At 46.5% G+C, this 15,856-nt stretch overlaps 1 non-coding gene across 1 annotated transcript; it reads right to left on the bottom strand.

Annotated features, from left to right (window-relative positions):
- Positions 1 to 7,809: 7,809 nt before the first annotated feature.
- trnan-guu (transfer RNA asparagine (anticodon GUU)) lies at positions 7,810 to 7,883 on the bottom strand. The gene has a single exon. It is a non-coding gene; the product is annotated as a tRNA-Asn (tRNA).
- Positions 7,884 to 15,856: the final 7,973 nt, after the last annotated feature.

The following is a 15,856-nucleotide window of genomic DNA, read 5'->3' as shown; positions in this document are numbered from 1 at the left end:
AAATGAATGTGTTGATGCATCAGCGGGTTGTGGGACTATCCGAATCCCTTTGCAAACTGTGAGCAAGTAAATAATTTATCTCCAGTGTGAACTCGCTGATGTTGCAACAAGTTTGATGTCCGTGCAAATTCCTTCCCACATACAGGGCACATAAAAGCCTGTCCCCAATGTGAACTCGTTGGTGCAGAGTGAGGTTGACTGACTGTGTGAAACACTTTCCACAAAGGTTCAGCTAAACGGTATCTCCTCAGTGTGATAAGCAATTTTTTTCTGGAAACTGGAATACACTGAATCCCTTTCCACATGTAGAGCAGGCAAAAGCTCATTTCCAGTGTGACTGTATCAATCAATTTCCAGCAAGACAGGGTAACGACAATCTCTTCCCATAATCTCCACATTTACATGGTTGCATCATGGTGTTGGAGTCTTCGTGTTCGTCCAGGCTAAATGATCAATGCAATGTTATGAAGTCGAAAGCATGTATTGTCAGTTTAAGATAGAGAGTACTTTTCTCAACTTAAAGTACAGCCACAGCTGCTAGCAAAAGGTCGGGCTGTTTCAAATGTAGCAATTGGCTGTTAAATGGATACCTGTGTTCCGTTTGATGTTTTTACAACAATTCATATTTAATTAATTTAAGCTATGCCCAGGATACCAGAAGACAATGAGATTTTGAATTTTATTGTTTTGATCCCTGGAAATCATTCAAATAAGAATTTAATGTGTCCTATGGTGGAATATAAACCCGGCATTTTGGAAGTTAGTGCGAGAGCAACTGCCGATCTAACACCTTACTCTCAGATAATTTGAAAACACTCTCCATCAAAGGTACCTGTTCACGTGAAACATACAGTAAAAAGCAGAGCACCCAGGAAGATCAGCAGCTAGAAAAGTGAAAACATCAATGAAGAGGAGACTGTGGCCTTGACATTAAGTTAATGTAACGTTTAATAAATATGTTATTAGAATAGCATATTAAGTTGCGTCGAGTTGTGGTCAGATAGTAAGTAGTTAACGAAAGGTTGGTGTTGGATTTGTGAACAGGTTTTGTTTAGTGTTCACTATTAAAGTTAGAAAAATATTTTCTTTAAATAGTGGAATTTAGGAATTCTGTCACATAATTTTAACAGATTATGAGGCAAGATGAGCTTTTCTGGGCGGTTAGTTTAATTAACAGGGTTTGATCTCCATGACGTAACAATAAATATTATTCTTACTCACACACGGACTTATGGATTATGATTCTTCTTTTCATATGTAAATCTTCACCCTAAAATCCTGTGAGGGAGTTTTACAGAAGTTATTCCTGTCAGTTCATGATGGAAATTCTGAATAGATACTTCTGGTTTCCCTGAAACATTGTGTCCTCTTGTTGACCAAAGCTGGAAATTCCTGTCTCAGAAGATAGTAGTTTTGTCTCAATGTAACTGGTCTAGTCCTAGCCAACCCTCCTTAATGTTCTGTGAGAGGTGTTCAAATATCACCAGGCCCGATAGGGGTGTTTCTTGAAGTCATTAAAAATCTGGACTGTCAACTATTGTAAGATACCATTGGGCTCACCTTTCTCCGGTTAGACTTACATGTGACTCCATTGTGGTTGACTCCTCACCGCCCTCCAGTCAACGAGGGATGAACAATAAACACACGCCGGTTCAGAGATGAACACATATCTCTTTTATGCTTCAGCTCTTGCGTGACTGACCGCATGTCCTGCCCAATAGAAAGTGGGGCAGCTCGGGATGACATTCTGGAATTTGCGGGGCACCGAGCCAGAGTTGTTTATAGAGCATGCGCAGTGCGGGTGTCTGAGCTGGTGGAGTTGAAAAGTGAGAGACAGAGCTGGAGGGACGGACTGGATGGGTTAGGAATAACCTGCTGGGAAGTGTTTGTATTCGAGTTAGTACTGAACTCTGGGAAATTCTTTTACACGGGGTTAGAGTGGAAGAATTTCCTCACAGCAATCTCAAACCAAGAGGAACGTTTGTCTCTCCTGCACTGAGAAGGAGAGGCTTCGGAGCGGCTGGTTCTTGAAGGTCAGTGAGCTGCAATTCTCTCTCTCTCTCTCCCTCTCTCTAAAGAAACAAAAACATGTATCTAAAGGAGGACAGTGTGTGTCTGAGAGCGGAGTTTATCGGTGATGCTTCTTCATACACTCTGATCTTGATCTTCTTGAAGTGAGGATCTGTCAGTTATTCCTGTGATGGAGATGGAGGAAACTGTGTGTAAGTATCCCACTGCTCTCACTATCTCTACTCTCATTGAGGGATGAGTCTTGTGGAGGGCCAGAACACGCCCTTCACCGAAGGGGAATTGTTAGCGAGTTGAGTTTTTCATGACAGTCCAATAATGTTTCACGGTCAGTATTTGAGTTACTTTCTTACAGATTGCTCGATTCAAAGAACTCCGTGGTGACCCAATGGTTAGCACTGCTGCCTCTCAGCTCTGGGGACCTGGGTTTGATTCCAGACTCGGGTGACTGCGTGGAGTTTGCACTTTCTTCATATGTCTGTGTGATTTCCTCTTGGTGCTGCTGTTTCCTCCCACAATTCAACGATATATGGGTTCGGTGGGTTGGCCATGCTAAATTGCCCATAATGTGCAGGGATGTGCAGGCATGTGGGTAAGCCATGGGGAATGCAGGGATATGGGGTGAGTCTGTGTGGGATGCTCTTCAGAGGATGGGTGTGGATTCAAACAGCCTGCTTCCACACTATAAGGTTTTTATGATTCTTAACTCCTTTTAGTATCTTAAACAGTACGATTTCTCAATCACTATTTTTTCCTGATTTAAGTTTGTTTTACAGAGAATCACAGAGACACATTTATCAGCGAGAATTACAAGCAAATATCTTATCAGGATCTTAGAGTGAGTCAATTCATCAGGATTTGAAAACCATTGGATTGTCAATGTTTGTCTGTGGGAAAAGTTTGCAAACATCAGTGTACTCAGTGACAAATGGACAAGTCCTGCACCAGTTCCACAGATTGAATAGCATTCCACCATTCACAGCAGGGAGAGATTGTATCGCCACAGTGGCTCAATCCCAGCCTCCACTGTCTCTGTGGAGTTTGCACATTCCCCCTGGGTCTGCATCAGCTCCATCTGGGTACTCTGGTTTCTTCTCCCAATTCAAAGATGGGCTGGTTAGGTGAATTGGCCATGTAAAATTTCCCATAGTGTTCAGGGATGTGTTGGTTAGGTGCATTAGTCAAGGGTAAATGTTCAGTAATGGGGTAGGAGAATAGGTCTGGATGTCTTTATCCCCAGAGTGTTGGTGTGGACTTGTGGACTGTAGTGATTCTATAAGTCCATTAACCCTGTCCTGTGTCTGGGTGAGGAATCAGCTGATCATCCAACATGATCTACACCACATAAACCATGAAAATGTGCAAACGTGGGAAGGGATGCAAATGTTTATACATGCTGGAAATTCATTGATGCAGTCACACTGGAGATAAGTCATTCATTTCCTGTTTGTGGGAAGGGATTCAATCAATCACACGTCCTGAAGAAACAAGAATGAATTCAGTGGGGAGAGGCCGTTCATCTGCCCTGAGTGTGGGAAGAGATTCAGTGACTCATCCTACCTGCTGATACACCAGTGAGATCACACTGGGGAGAGGCAATTACCCTGCTCTGAGTGTAAAAAGGCATTCTCTGTTATCAACCTCTCGGCACACCAACTGGTTAACACTGAGAGACCGTTCAAATGCTCACATTCAGAGAAAAGCATTCAACACAGACATGAAATGCTGCTACATGAGTCTGTTCACACTGGGGAGAGGCCATTCCCCTCTCTGTGTGTGGGAAACGACTTGTCCATTCAAAAAAATCCTTCTGAAACGCTAATAAATACATACTGGTAAGAGGCTGTTAGCTGATGCTTTTCTGGGAAAGGACTTAATTAGTCATCCCACCTTCTGTGTCCACACCTGACTCAGGCAGCTGTGTGCTGCTACTGCTGTTCTCAATAAAATTCAGAGGCAAAGGCAAGATATAGAACAGAGTACCGTTACAAAGGGAAGCAATAGCATACGAGAGTTTCGATCGAGAGACATGAACCCAGCACCCTCCCGCTGCGACACTCTACTTTCCCGCGCGGAGTGTTTTCCACAGGTGCCTTCAGCCTTTTGTCTGGAGTGTGGCAGGCACGTTCGAGACTGATATCAAAGATCTCCAATGCTGTCGTGTAATATGCTGTTGTGCAGACGTATGGAGGCTGTGTAAATATAGACTGTTGTCTAAATTCCCACATTCTGTTGATCGAACTGTGATTTCACTCTGAATCACAACATGTGTCACTGCGCAGACGGAGGCCATGTGGCCCACCTTCGATCTGCTGGTTCTACACCGTTAGTAAACGTGTGTCTCAGTTCGTATTTCCGTGCCTTTTCCGTGTAAATTTGCACATCTGAACATGACCACCGAATTCCCTTTCGGGTCCATTGAATCTTCCTCTTTGTCAATGTCAGATAGGGATTTACTGACACTAACCACTCCCTGTACGAAAACGTTCTTCCTAATGTCACTTTTATTTCTTTCCCTCCTGACTTTAAAACTCTGCCGAATCGTTGTGGATCCTTTCAGGCGTGGGAGCATTTTCACAACATTATTTCCTGTGTCTAGGCCTCTCATGATTTGCAAGGCTTCTGTTCTCCGTGGAGAGCAGTCCCAATTTTCCAATTTCGCTTCATTGCTGACATTCCTCAAGCACCGCATCTCTGGCAAGTCGTAGTAGTAGAAGACCCAAAGCGAGAATCATACCCCTAGACCAACGAGCTAGATACCAGGCGCACCCCATCGCCCGTACCCGCCCCACCTTTTGAACTAGCTGAGACTTGCTCAGTGTGAAATACATTTGAGATTGCTCTTAGAATTGCAAGCGGCAAACAGTTTCCAGAAAAGCTGCTTCTCATTCTGTCTCCTTAGTGCTTTTTGTCCCGTCCCCAGGAACCGGGCTCTCTCCACTGTCAGATAATTCAACCGTTTTATTTCTAAACATTTTTCTGATACCCAGGTGGCCAGTGACAAGCACTGCGCTCCTCAACATAGAGTACAGAGAACAGCAGAAGACCACGAATACCTCCACGAGTGTGTCACCTCAACTGTGCACATTGGGCCAGTATATCACTGGGGAATATTTATGTTGAGTTTTTTGGGAAGCAACTGAGAAGGCGAGGTGCAGAAGAGAGCGCCCTTAGACGGGAAAGCTGCTAAAGACGACATGACGTGAACAGGAGAGAATAGGACATGGCGGATTTCAGGCCCTAAAATCATCGAACTGTAGGTGGGGCTGGAGGGTCTTCAAGTGGAAAATGAGGCGTTGTTCTTCCATCTGGAGCTGAGCTTTGCTGGAACACTGCTGCATGCCTGAGACTGAGATGTTGGCCAGGGAACAGAGTGGCGTGTTAAAGTGGCGGGCAACCAGAAGCTCAGGGCCTTTTTTGCGGGCAGAATTGAGATGTTCTGCGAAACAGTCACGCAGTTTATGCTTCATGCTACGTTGGGGAACCTACATTGTGAGCAGCGAATGCAGTAGACTAGGTTGTGGCAAATGTGCAGGCAAAGTGCTGCTTGACCTGGCAGGTATGTTCGAACCCTTGGATATTCAGGAGGTAAATGGGCAGGTGTTACACATTCGGCGGTTGCAGGGGAAAGTGCCTTGGGACTATGGGAGGTGGGTGTGGGGTGTTGAGAGTGAAGGAAGAGTGGACCCTAGGTCTAAGCCCTGCCCATTTACCTCCTCTTATATATAAATCCGTGAAGTTGGAAGAACACTCCATTGAATGAGTCAGTACCACGTGACTCATGAACTAATTCGTATTCATGTTCCGGGCTCGCCCTATGACGTCACGGTCGGCTAGAAGCCCCGGGACAGTTTATCAAAGAAACCTCCCGGTGGGTCAGGGCAACCCTGCATCGGGAAGCACTGGGATGGTCAACCACTACCAGTTAACATGCGGAACACATCTCCACATTCCGCAGCCTCGAGGCAAACTTCCCGTCCTTCCACTTAAAGTTCAAGAGCCCTCAAACCGAAATTCCCCAGGTAAGTTTGGAAGAATTTTTTCCAGGTGTTCGCAAAGTATATCTATGAGCACTTTGTTAAACTTTGAAGTTGGCGAGTGTTGAAATTTTGTGCTTTTGAGCGAAATCACAGTTCGAAAAAACAGAATGTGGGAATTTAGACAGAGATTACATTTGCGCGTCGGCGATATGTCTGCGGGTGCGTGATGGGAGCATAACCCAGAAGGGAAACCACCTCTCCTATTCACTCAATGTCGTCTTTAGCAGCTTTCCCGTAAAACGGCGCACTGTTCTGCACCTCGCCTTCTCATCTGCTTCCCAAAAAACTTCGACATAAATATTTCACATTGATACACTGGCCCAATGTGCACAGTTGAGATGACACCCTCGTGGAGGTCTGCGGGGTCTTCTCCTGTTCTCTGTTGAGGAGGGCAATGCTTGTCCCTGGTCACGCAGGTGTCAGAGAAAAGTTTAGAAACAAAACGGCTTAATTTTCTGCCAGTACAGAGGGGCCGGTTCCTGGAGACGGGACAAACGACAGCAGGGAGACAGAATGAGAATCAGCTGTTCTGGAAATTCTTGGCCTGACCACATTAAAAACAGACAACTTCGCAACTGGAGGGAGAACAGCAAACAGACCGCCCCGGGGCGGGCTTGAAACATCAACCTTTAAATTAACAGCCGAACGCGCTGACCAATTGCGCCACAGAGACAAGGAACCACGCCTCCTGCCCCATCGCTAAGGGGAGGCTATTAGTGAATTCATAATTCAGCCTCCCCGCCGAGAATTACAATTGTCGTCTATCAGTTTTACTTTTCCATAATAAAGCCACCATGCTGCAGAGTTCTGACGTTAACACGGACATGCGCAGCAATGGGAACATTCACAAGGTGAACAACCAAAGATAATCACCGTCACTGATTCCCTTCCACAGGCCCAACTTTGTGAAGCAGTATCTTTCACTGGTAAAGGAAATACCCTTGTCCTCAGGTGCCTGCTTCATTTAGATCACGATTTCATGCCCCTCACTGTTCTAGTCTCATTTCCAAACACCTTCCTCATAGCCTCAAAAGAAGCTCTGCGGGTATCTGCGTGTTCCACCCGAACAGGCAGTGGGTTGCAGATTCCCACCAGTCCCAATGTGAGTGAAATATTTTTCCCCCTCCACTGATTTGAATCTTAAAGAAGAAGCCGGGGAGCAAGCTCGCTTTCTTTTGGACGACATTTCTCATTTTGTAGTCGGCAGGGTTCACACCTGCGTGGGGAAACCGCAATGGATTTCAAGTCCATCGCATGAACCACTCGGCCCACGAATACAGAACCACACTGACAACTTCACTTCCCGGGTCTGCCTGCCTGTGGAGCTGAGAAAGAGTGAATCATCGCAGTTTGTTTGAATCCAATCACTTCACAGTGATTCGAAAGGGTTAAATATCTGCACACGGTGTTTGCAGATATTTAGGTATTTCATCCCAAAAGATGAAATGAACTTTCAGTTCAAAACAAAACTAGAAATTGCAGGAGGAAATCAGCAGGTCAGGCAACATCCGTGGAAAGAGAATCAGAGACAACATTTCAAAATTCTGTTTACTCCGACAGGTACTGTCAAGCCTGCCGAGTTACTGTTTTTGTCTCGGCTTCTCCGCATCCGCAGTCCCTGACATTCGACATTAATTCAATTCAGCAACCCCTTTGGGGAGAAGATTTCCGTTTGGGGAACATTTTCCTGACCCCATCAAAAGCGCTCAGCTTTGAAACCAAGGAAGAACAGCGAACACAGCGCCCCTGGGTGGGCTCGAACCACCAACCTTTCGGTTAACAGCCGAACGCGCTGACCAATTGCGCCACAGAGACAGGCGATGACATGGGCTGCGCCATCGCTTAGGGGAGGCTATTAGTGAATTCATAATTCAGCCTCCACGCCTAGAATTACAATTGTCATCTATCAGTTTTACTTTTCCATAATAAAGCCTGGGAGATTTATTGTGGAGACACCGGGGACAGTCTGCAGACACATCCATGTCAGGAGGAACTAGCTTTCTTAATCCGGGGCCGTCGCCATTCGAGCCTTTCAGTGTTTTGCCTGTTCCCGATTTCTCTCATTGGCTCGGAGGCGAGAAGGGGTTTGAATTCCTGATGTGCAGGAACGACAATTCTTTCAATGTCTCAGATCAGTTCATGCCCCGAGAACATCAGAGTCAATCTCCCGGCCTCTTTAACAAGGGGACGCTATCTGCACTGTCTCTACTCAGTCGGACAGTTGATCTTTCATTCTCCTCTAAATCCGCTTCCCAAAGAGTTTCTAAAGATTCACAAAGCTGGAGACTGGGATTTCTGTTTTGCTTCATGAACATTTTTCCATTTCCTAACTGACAATATTTTGCCAAAATCTCTTCCCAATTATACACCTTGCGTCATGTCCAGGGATGAGGAATTTCCATTTTGGAGAGACATTCCCAAGGTTGGGAATGTTCGCTTTGGAGCAAAGAAGGTTAACTGGAGATTTCCTGGGGCTGTTGGTAATGATGGGAGAAGAAACGGTGGGAATGGGCAGATTAATGATCAGAAGAATCAATTGCCACTGACCAGAGTCAGTTACCAGAGGACAGGGATTGAAGTTAACATAGAACATAGAAGAATACAGCGCAGTACAGGCCCTTGGGCCCTCGATGTTGCGCCGATCCAAGCCCACCTAAACTACACTAACCCACTATCCTCCATATACCTATCCAATGCCCGCTTAAATGCCCATAAAGAGGGAGAGTCCACCACTGTTACTGGCAGGGCATTCCATGAACTAACGACTCGCTGAGTGAAGAACCTACCCCTAACATCAGTCCTATATCTACCCCCCCTTAATTTAAAGCTATGCCCCCTTGTAATACCCGACTCAATACGCGGGAAAAGGTTCATACTGTCGACCCTATCTAACCCCCTAATCATCTTGTACACCTCAATCAAGTCACCCCTAAACCTTCTTTTCTCTAGTGAAAACAGCCCCAAGTGCCTCAGTCTTTCCTCATACGATTTTCCTTCCATACCAGGCAACATCCTGGTAAACCTCCTCTGCACCCGTTCCAATGCCTCCACATCCTTCCTATAGTATGGCGACCAAAACTGCACACAATATTCCAGATGCGGCCGTACCAGAGTCTTATACAACTGCATCATGACCTCAGGACTCCGGAACTCAATTCCTCTACCAATAAAAGCCAGTACGCCATATGCCTTCCTCACCGCACTATTTACCTGGGTGGCAACTTTCAGAGATCTGTGTACATGGACACCAAGATCCCTCTGCTCATCCACACTACCAAGTATCCGACCATTAGCCCAGTACCCCATCTTTTTGTTATTCTTCCCAAAGTGAATCACCTCGCACTTAGCTACATTGAATTCCATCTGCCACCTTTCTGCCCAGCTCTGCAGCTTCTCTATATCCTGCTGTAACCTGCCACATGCTTCCTCACTGTCAACAACTCCTCCGACTTTCGTATCATCCGCAAACTTGCTCACCCAACCTTCTAACCCCTCTTCCAGGTCATTTATAAAAATGACAAACAGCAATGGTCCCAAAACAGATCCTTGCGGAACACCGCTAGTGACGGCACTCCATGAAGAAACTTTGCCATCAACTACTACCCTCTGTCTTCTTCCATCCAGCCAATTCCTAATCCAAACCTCCAACTCACCCTCAATGCCATATCTCCGTATTTTCTGCAGTAGCCTACCATGGGGAACCTTATCAAACGCCTTACTAAAATCCATATATACCACATCTACCGCTTTCCCCTCATCAACCTCCTTCGTCACCTTTTCAAAGAATTCAATAAGGTTTGTGAGGCACGACTTGCCCTTCACAAAACCATGCTGACTATCCTTGATCATATTATTCCTCTCCAGATGTGCATAAATCCTATCCCTTACAATTCTCTCTAAGACTTTGCCCACAACAGAAGTGAGACTCACCGGCCTATAGTTACTAGGGCTATCCCTACTCCCCTTTTTGAACAAGGGAACCACATTTGCTATCCTCCAGTCTTCTGGGACTACTCCTGTAGACAAAGAGGACATAAAAAGCAAGGCCAATGGCTCTGCAATCTCCTCCCTTGCTTCCCAGAGAATCCTAGGATAAATGCCATCAGGCCCAGGGGACTTATCTATTTTCACCTTTTCCAGGATTTCCAACACCTCTTCTCTACATACCTCAAAGCCATCCATTCTACTTATTTGTGACTCAGTATTCTCATCGACAACAATGCCCTGTTCCTGAGTAAATACTGAAGAAAAGTATTCATTCAGTGTCTCCCCAATCTCTTCCGCCTCCACACGCAACTTCCCCCTACTATCCTTGACTGGACCTATTCCTACCCTAGTCATTCTTTTATTCCTAACATACCTATAGAAAGCCTTAGGGTTTTCCCTAATCCTATCGACTAAGGACCTTTCATGTCCCCTCCTTGCTGCTTTTAGCTCTCTCTTCAGGTCCTTCCTGGCTACCCTATAACTCTCAATCGCCCCAATTGAACCTTCACGTCTCATCTTGAGATAGGCCGCCCTCTTCCATTTAACAAGGGATTCCAATTCCTTATTAAACCACGGCTCCCTCGCACGACCCTTTCCTTCCTGCCTGACAGGTACATAATTATCAAGGACACTCAATAGTTGCCCCTTGAACAAGTTCCACATATCATTTACACTCTTGCCTTGGAGTCTACTTTTCCAAGCCACACATCCTAAGTCATGCCTCACCGCATCATAATTTCCCTTACCCCAGCTATAATTCTTGCCCTGTAGTACACACTTATCCCTCTCCATCACGAGTGTAAAAATCACCGAATTATGGTCACTATCCCCAAAGTGCTCACCTACCTCTAATTCTAACACCTGGCCTGGTTCGTTACCCAGAACCAAATCCAGTATGGCCTCACCTCTTGTTGGCCTGTCTACATATTGTGTCAGGAAACTCTCCTGCACACATTGAACAAACACTGACCCATCTAACGAACTTGAGCTATAGCTTTCCCAATCAATATCAGGAAAGTTAAAGTCCCCCATAACAACCACCCTATTACTGTCACTCATCTCCTGAATCACCTTCCCAATCCTTTCTTCAATGATTCTAGGACTATTAGGAGGCCTGTAAAAGACTCCTAACAGGGTGACCTCACCTTTCCTATTCCTAACCTCAGCCCAAACTACCTCAGATGGCAAGTCCTCATCCATCGTCCTTTCCACCGCTGTAATACTATCTTTGACAAGCAATGCCACACCTCCCCCTCTTTTACCCCCACCTCTGACCCTACTAAAACATTTAAATCCCGGAACCTGCAACAGCCAATTCTGTCCCTGTTCTAGCCATGTCTCCGTAATAGCCACAACATCGAAGTCCCAGGTACCAACCAACGCTGCAAGTTCACCTACCTTATTTCGTATACTTCTTGCATTGAAGTATACACACTTCAAGCCACTTCCCTGTTTACAGGCACCCTCCTTGGAAATTGATGCCATGTTCCTCACCTCCCTACACTCCAGGCCCTGCACCCTGAAGCTACAATCTGGGTTCCCATGCCCCTGCCGAGTTAGTTTAAACCCCCCCCCAAGAGCACTAGCAAACCTCCCCCCAAGGATACTGGTTCCCCTCAGGTTCAGGTGTAGACCATCCTGTTTATAGAGGTCCCACCGTCCCCAGAAAGAACCCCAGTTATCCAAAAACTGGAACCCCTCCCTCCTGCACCATCCCTGAAGCCACGCATTTAATTGTTCTCTCTCCCTATTCCTCGAATCTCTATCACGTGGCACGGGTAACAAACCAGAGACAACAACTCTGTTTGTTCTAACTCCGAGCTTCCAACCTAGCTCCCTGAAAGCCTGTCTAACATCCTCAGCACTCCTCCTACCTATGTCGTTGGTGCCAATGTGGACCACGACTTCGGGTTGCTCCCCCTCCCCCTCCAGGACCCGGAAAACACGATCAGAGACATCACGTACCCTTGCACCTGGGAGGCAACATACCAAACGTGAGTCTCTCTCGTTCCCACAAAACCGCCTATCTGTGCCACGAACTATCGAGTCCCCAATTACTACTGCTCTGCTCTTCTTCACCCTTCCCTTCTGAGTAACGGGGACAGGCTCCGTGCCAGAGACCTGAGCCCCGTTACTTACCCCTGGTAAGTCATCCCCCCCACAAGTATCCAAAATGGTATACTTGTTCTTGAGGGGAATGGCCGCAGGAGGTCCCTGCACTGGCTGCTTCCTCCCAGTCCCCCTCACTGTAACCCATCTATCTGCCATCTTTGGAGTTACTACTTCCCTATAACTCTGATCTATGACCCCCTCTGCCTCCCGAATGATCCGAAGTTCATCCAACTCCAGCTCCAGTTCCCTAACACGGTCTTGGAGGAGCTGGAGATGGGTGCACTTCCTGCAAGTGTAATCGGCAGGGACGTCGATGGCATCCCTCACCTCATACATGTTGCAGGAGGAACATTGCACTGCCTTCACTGCCATCCCTCTAAAGCTAACTGTTTAAAAAAAAACTGTGTCTAAATAATACAAGCAAAATTCAGCACTTACCTGCTTGCCACAACAGATGTTATTATTAGGTTAGAGGAGGAGGGCGGGTGGGAGGCACTACCCGTGTAGTGCCTCGGGTTCCTCTCCTTCACGCTTTTAAAGGGGGAAAAAACTAACCCAGCTAAGCTTACACTAACTGCTTCCGGGTCTCGGCTGCCCCTCTGCTTGCCGTCACTTCCTCTGCTGCTCCCGCTCTTTCTGTGAAGGAGAGAGAAAACAAAACACCGATGCCCGCTACAGGTAAGTAATTTTGAAAAAGACTCTTACCTTAGCTGTAGTCTCCCGGGTTCACCTCAACTCGGCCGCTGCTCCCACTCAAATGACCGTTGGTGGTGAAACAGTGAGTATTTATAATCACAGTTCTCCTTCCCGGCTGCCCCTCTGCTTGCCGTCACTTCCTCTGCTGCTCCCGCTCTTTCTGTGAAGGAGAGAGAAAACAAAACACCGATGCCCGCTACAGGTAAGTAATTTTGAAAAAGACTCTTACCTTAGCTGTAGTCTCCCGGGTTCACCTCAACTCGGCCGCTGCTCCCACTCAAATGACCGTTGGTGGTGAAACAGTGAGTATTTATAATCACAGTTCTCCTTCCCGGCTGCCCCTCTGCTTGCCGTCACTTCCTCTGCTGCTCCCGCTCTTTCTGTGAAGGAGAGAGAAAACAAAACACCGATGCCCGCTACAGGTAAGTAATTTTGAAAAAGACTCTTACCTTAGCTGTAGTCTCCCGGGTTCACCTCAACTCGGCCGCTGCTCCCACTCAAATGACCGTTGGTGGTGAAACAGTGAGTATTTATAATCACAGTTCTCCTTCCCGGCTGCCCCTCTGCTTGCCGTCACTTCCTCTGCTGCTCCCGCTCTTTCTGTGAAGGAGAGAGAAAACAAAACACCGATGCCCGCTACAGGTAAGTAATTTTGAAAAAGACTCTTACCTTAGCTGTAGTCTCCCGGGTTCACCTCAACTCGGCCGCTGCTCCCACTCAAATGACCGTTGGTGGTGAAACAGTGAGTATTTATAATCACAGTTCTCCTTCCCGGCTGCCCCTCTGCTTGCCGTCACTTCCTCTGCTGCTCCCGCTCTTTCTGTGAAGGAGAGAGAAAACAAAACACCGATGCCCGCTACAGGTAAGTAATTTTGAAAAAGACTCTTACCTTAGCTGTAGTCTCCCGGGTTCACCTCAACTCGGCCGCTGCTCCCACTCAAATGACCGTTGGTGGTGAAACAGTGAGTATTTATAATCACAGTTCTCCTTCCCGGCTGCCCCTCTGCTTGCCGTCACTTCCTCTGCTGCTCCCGCTCTTTCTGTGAAGGAGAGAGAAAACAAAACACCGATGCCCGCTACAGGTAAGTAATTTTGAAAAAGACTCTTACCTTAGCTGTAGTCTCCCGGGTTCACCTCAACTCGGCCGCTGCTCCCACTCAAATGACCGTTGGTGGTGAAACAGTGAGTATTTATAATCACAGTTCTCCTTCCCGGCTGCCCCTCTGCTTGCCGTCACTTCCTCTGCTGCTCCCGCTCTTTCTGTGAAGGAGAGAGAAAACAAAACACCGATGCCCGCTACAGGTAAGTAATTTTGAAAAAGACTCTTACCTTAGCTGTAGTCTCCCGGGTTCACCTCAACAGTGAAACAGTGAGTATTTATAATCACAGTTCTCCTTCCCGGCTGCCCCTCTGCTTGCCGTCACTTCCTCTTCTTGAATGAAAAGCAGCACTTGTGCCTAATAAACACAGAGAATACTGCAGAAAGCCAACAGGTCGAGCAGCATCTGTGGAAAGGTAAACAGAGCTGACGTTGTGAGGCTGGTACGTTGTTTGTTCAGAAACGGAGTTTCCTGCATGGCAATCAATTCCCAGACATGACAGAACGGGACTTTATTGAGACGGGTTTTGTGAAGTTTGAGCGATAATTCAACCAAAAGGAAGTCATTTAAAATCGCCAGCGAAGAAAGCATAGTCAGCAGGTTACCACCCTGGGCGGGGGAACCCCAAAGCATCTCTACGCCAACACCATAAGTGTTCGGCCACAGCTAAGCGCCCAAAGTTGTGGTGTAAAATTTCTCATGGAATGGTTCTAACAGGAAAGGTGAGTATTGGGCTTGTCCTGTCCGCGCCATAGCCCCAACGTATCCTGTTCCCCTGGATTTGATCAGGACAGAGGAGGCTGATGGGAGATAGAACTGAACTACACACATTGATGAGTGATAGAACGGGTGGGAAGGATCCATTCCCATGCGTAGAGAGATTAATAATCAGGGCCGAAAATAAGGAGAAACTTCAAGAAATTTGGGGTTCATTCAGCAAAGCTAATGTAGAACTGTTCACAGAAAATTGTGATGAAAGTCTCTCGAATTATTTTGATGAGAAGTGTTGATGATGCTAATACAATCGATAGGATGAACGTAGATTGGTAAATGTATTTGGTGACAGTTCTGTTCTAGCCCTGTGAGCGAAACCTGGATCTGAAGGAATAAAAGGGGAATTAACAACATCGATCTGAAATTAGATACGTGACAAGAAGCAGAGCCATCATTAACAGTTGGCTTTTGAACTGGAGAAGGTTTCTCGTGATATTAGCTTGAGGTATGCAAGGTCAAGATAATTTAGGTAAAACACGGAAACGCTATCCTCATTAGCAGACAGTGAAAGGATTACAAGACGCAAATTAAACATGTTCGATAAGTGATACAGGGATCTGGGAAGATAAGTATTATAACCTGTGAACAACAAAGTTCTGGAGCACAACACTTACATTCAAAGACCGAAAACATCCAGGTCCTGATTAATCAGATTGCATTGTGGTGCTTTTCTGCAAAACATCCACTTACAATGTCCGACAAAAGAGTGACAAAATCCATCACTGTCAGCCCAGGATAGAAAATCCGAAGGGATGAACGTTTGCTGATTTTCTGAAGATTCACAAAGCGAAGACTGGGTTTTGGTGATTGTTTCCTTTCCACTCCCAGGAGCCGCAGTGGTTGAGGCGGTGAATTGGGGATAGTAAAATGTGCCCGTGAGCAGCGTGTGGTGCTATTTCAGCTTCCCCTCATCTGACAGCGCTGTGACTTGACTCTGATGTTCTCGGGGACACTTACTGACGCGAGACCGTGAAACGATTCTCATGCCCGCAGATCGGGAATTCAAACCGTATGCCGGCTTCAGGACAATGAGAAAGATTAATTGGGGTGTTTGAAGAAGCTGTGAGCTGCATTTCAAACAGGTAGGTGGGGTCAGATGCGTCATCCATTGCGCCCCGG

The sequence above is a fragment of the Chiloscyllium plagiosum genome, unplaced genomic scaffold (assembly GCF_037043375.1).
Source record: "Chiloscyllium plagiosum isolate Xiang-an unplaced genomic scaffold, Cpla_swu_hap1 HiC_scaffold_27, whole genome shotgun sequence".
NCBI lineage: Eukaryota > Metazoa > Chordata > Chondrichthyes > Orectolobiformes > Hemiscylliidae > Chiloscyllium > Chiloscyllium plagiosum.
Note: the sequence above shows the minus strand (reverse complement) of the source record. Positions and strands in the feature narration are given on the sequence as shown.